This window comes from Octodon degus, unplaced genomic scaffold (genome assembly GCF_000260255.1).
Source record: "Octodon degus isolate 3935 unplaced genomic scaffold, OctDeg1.0 scaffold00015, whole genome shotgun sequence".
Classification (NCBI taxonomy): domain Eukaryota; kingdom Metazoa; phylum Chordata; class Mammalia; order Rodentia; family Octodontidae; genus Octodon; species Octodon degus.
The window spans coordinates 18,116,109-18,120,787 of NW_004524591.1; positions in this window are offsets into that span (position 1 = coordinate 18,116,109).

A 4,679-nucleotide genomic window follows, 5' to 3' on the forward strand; every position below is an offset into this window, starting at 1 on the left:
ATCAAATCTGGAACATATGGGACAAAGGCCGACCACATGAAGAACTGGTTCAAAACATACACATGCCCCTGTTTGATCCTACTGGTTCTGTGATAAGATGTTTCTTGGCTATACACTTCTTATTTGGAATCCTATGGCAAATATCATTACATGTCATTTTCCTACTATCATTGATGAAATGGAATGTAATAAGTGTGCATTTTGAAAACATGTGAGTTACAGGTCACTTGATTACCATTAGAAAATACTAATTAGGGTAAGCAGTATGTGGCAGTCTTGGCCTAAAAGACAGCAATGAATTCATTAGGGAGAATAAGGCTAATTTATATTGACCGCAACGAGAAATCAAGTCCTGTTCCAGAACCAGAACTCATTAAAAGTGCAGTGGGAGAAAAGGGAGCAAAGACTGTTTTGCTTAGAAGCTTACTGGCTTGTAGGAACAAAGTATTAGGATGCTCATAGCTTTGGGGAAACCAGGACTGCTTATAAAGATTTCAAAGGAGGCAACTTCAGGGACAAGGAAGGATTCTTAAGGGTGGTAAGGAGAGAATTAACTAGAAGTTATAAACTGAAATTATTGCAAAGGCAATTTGAGCTACACATAAGGAAACAATTTCCAGCTATAATTTTAATTAAGAGCAAAGAATGCTCTTCTGTGTAATGATGACCCTTCATCATTACCATTATTCAGAATTACCCTGTATCCACATCCATATCCAAAATGGAATTAAACACAGACACTGAGTAGGGGCAACCCACAATCTCCCTCCTTTCTTTTTTTATTTTTTAAAGAGCGTACAAATTAGAATTAAAAAAAAAATTACAAGTGATACAGAATTTCACTTAACAAAGTAATATGAATTTCACAGTATTTGTTGTAATATATAGTGTTATCTTCCAACCAGTTATTCATATTACCAGATATATGCATGTAAAATTGGAAGAAAGAAATATATAAAAAATTAAGAGAAAAAGTACAATTGAAAAAAGGAGATGAAACAAATTAATGCATTAACTGCTTCTTTCCATAGAACATCAGAAATATACAGTACAGTTGTCCAAATCATCCTGTTCACAAACATAGATAAATCTCTATTACCTACTCCCTCTCCCGTCCTTTTCCTCAACTCAGTAACTCTTTCCTTTTGAGTAAGTACATTCTCTTTTCCCAGTATCTCTTGTATCCCTCAGATTCCATTTTTTTCTTTCAGGTTCTCACACTAAGGAGACAATACGATGTTTACACATGCAGGTCTGATTTATTTCATGTAAGAGTATGTTCTCTAGTTGCATCCATTTACCAACAAAAGTCTCAAACTTAACCTGCTTCATAGCTGAATAATACTCCATTGTATAAAAAATACCACATCTTCTTTATCCATTCTTTAGTTGATGGGCATCTGAATTGTTTACAGGATTTAGCTATGACAAATTGTGCTGCTATAAACATGGGTTCACATATATGGCTGTGGTATGAGGTTTTCAGTTCTTCTGGAAAAATACCCAGGAGGGGTAAAGCTGGCTTGAATGGGATCTCCAAGCCTAGCATTTGAAGGAATCTCCACAGATTTCCATAGTGGTCGTTCCAGACTATCCTCCCACCATCAGTGCAGAAGGGTTCCTTTTACTCCACACCCTTTCAGCATTTGTTACTGACGATGTTGTCATCGTCTTCTTTTTTCTCTTCCTCTTCCTCTTCTTCTTCTTCTTCCATAATTTTATTGAGAGACAAATAGCAATGAGACAGTTTCAAACCAAATTGGCAGGACAGTTCCAATAATTAACACACTGCGTACTCTCTTCCTAGTGGTTATTTGCTGTACAAGATACAGACATGATATCCTATTTACAAACACTATTAGAACAAGTCCCTCTATTCATTAAGAGAATGTAACCATATATCTATCCTAACCATTTTGAATACACAGATACAAAATGGACATTCATCTGTATCCCCTGTTTTGTTTAGTTCTGTCATTTGAATATTATAGGTGTGTTAACTCAGCAAAACATTCCAAAAGAGTCCAGTAATCCATAATAGTATTGGGGGAGCTGGGGAGATAGCTCAGTAGAATAAGTGCTTGCCTGGCAAGCGCAAGGGCCTGAGTTCAATCCCCCGTTCCACAAAAAAAAAAAAAAAAAAAAAGCCTCGCAAACATAATAGTATTGGATCTTCTGCTTGACTGGCAGTGTCAGAAATTGTTGACCTGAGTCCCTACAGCTCAACATAACACCATGGCTTTACTTCTTATATTTCGTTTTCGTACTTTTCTGCTGGATGGTTAAGACCAAGATAAAGCGAGACCTATGCAACAAGAGTTGTAGCTTTTGGATCTGATAAGGTCAGTCAAATCCCCTCAGGATTTATCCTGAGATCCTGTACCTCAGATTATAGATCCTTTGTCAGTGTCAGCCATGTGGATGAGCCATGGCCATTGCTTGGCCAATGTGCTCTCTGTGAAAGCCTGAGAGAATGTTTTCTCTCCATGTGACTCTCCTTAGGCACACTCTACATCATCAATCACTTTCCTCTTTGGCCCCATAATCTCCTTGATCAGAAAATTTGGGACACAACTGAGTTACATGACATTACAGTACAAGTTCTCATATGTCCTGAGTCTTAACTGACCTTGGAAGGCTAGGTCCAAAATATTGGCTTTCCTTGTGGCCCTCCTTTTTCTCTAATTTTGGTCTGCAAACTTAGGTTGTTAACCCTCCAGAAGAGAAGCTCATTGTTATTACCATACAAACTAGGCTATTAAGCTTAACCTCACTATCTGTCTGATTCTTCCCCTCCTCCTCCTCCTCCTCTTCTTCCTCCTCCTCCTCCTCCTTCTCCTCCTCCTCTTCCTTCTTCTTCTTCATTCTAAACAGGGTCTATAGGTTCTCACTATGCAGCTCAGACTCATAGTGATCCTCCTGTTTTCAGCCTCCCACGTGCTGAGATTATAGGTGTGCACCACCACGCCCAGTCTCAATTGCTGTCTCAGTGTGCTCTGAGGGCAGGGCTAGCATGGCAAGCCAGGGATTGAACCCCAGCTGCTGCACTCTGCCTAAGTAGGCACTTTAGTCTGCTATTGGTTGACTTCTTGATGGTAGCCATTCTTTCTGGGGTAAGATGGAATCTCAGTGTTATTTGTATTTCTCTAGTGACCAATGATGTTGAACATTTTTTCATATATTTACTTTCCATTTGTATTTCTTCCTCTGAAAAGTGTATATTCATCTCAGATGCCCATTTTTGTATTGGGTCTTGAATTTGGGGGGGCCTGATTTTTAAAAATTCTTTATATGTCCTAGATAGAAGACCTTTGTTGGAAGGACAGTTGGCTTTAAGTTTTTCCCTGTTCATTGGTTTTCTTCTTACTCTGTTGGAGACTTGCTTTGAAGTGTGGAAACTTTTCAAAAAGATGAAATCCCAGATGTTGATTCTTTGAAGTTTGGTTGTTGTTCATTAACTCTCTACCTACCCCTACGTCTTTTAGATTTTTACCTACATTTTTCTCCAAAAGATTTAAGTGTTTCTATTTTCTTTGATCTAGGGCTGGCCAAATAGCTTAGTGGATTAAAGCACCTGTAAGGAGGTGCATAGGGGCCAGGGAGATGGCTCAGGGGAAGAAGCGCTTCTTTGGCAAGCACAAGAGCCTGAGTTCAATCCCCGGTTCTGAAAAAAAAAAAAAAAAAAAAAAAATGGTTACCTGTAAGGAGGTGCAGGGGCCAGGGTTTCGATCCCTGGGCCTGCCATGCCAGCCCTGCCCACGGGGTATGCTGAGACTGGGCATGGTGGCACGCACCTGTAATCTCAGCTCTTGGGAGGCTGTAAACAGGCAGATCACTATGAGTCCAATCTAGTAGTGAGACCCTGAACACCCTTGTAGACCCTTCCCTAAAATACAGAAAAATAAAATAAATATTGGATCCATTTTGACTGTAGCTTTGTGCGTGGTGATAGGCATGGTTCTAGTTTTAGTCTTTGGCATGTGGAAAGTCTGCTTTTCCAGCATCATTTATTAAAGAGGCTACCTTTCTTCACTGAACATGGTTGTCCCCTTTATCAAAAACAAGGTGGTGTGTTTGTTCAAGTCTGGCTCTATGCCAGTACCATGCTGATTTTATCACAGTAGCTTTACAATATAATTTCAGGTCAGGAATTATGATACCTCCTGCCTTTTCTTTGTTTCCCAAGATTGCCTTTGATATTCTGAGTCTCTTCTGGCTCCAAATGAATTTGAGGAAAGTTTTCTCTAGCTCTCTGAGGTATAGTAAAGGTATTTTAGTCAGGATTGCATTGGATCTGTATAACAATTTTGGTAGTATGGCCATTTTCACAATGTTGGTTCTTCCTATCTAGGAGAATATAATATTTTTCCATTTTCTCAAATTCTCTTCAATCTCTTTTCTCAGAGCACCATAATTTTCACTGTATAAATCTTTTATGTCCTTTGTGATATTGATTGATTCCTAAGTATTTTATTTTTTTGGATGTTATTGTGAAAGGTGTGGTTTCCTTAATTTCTCTCTCAGTGTGTTAATTGTGTACAAAAATTCTACTGACTTCTGGATATTGATCTTGTATCCTGCTATGTTGCTGAATTTGGTGATTAAATCTACAAATGAAGCTTTTGGGTCCTCTATGTAGAGTATCATGTCATCTGCAAATAATGATAATTTCACTTCTT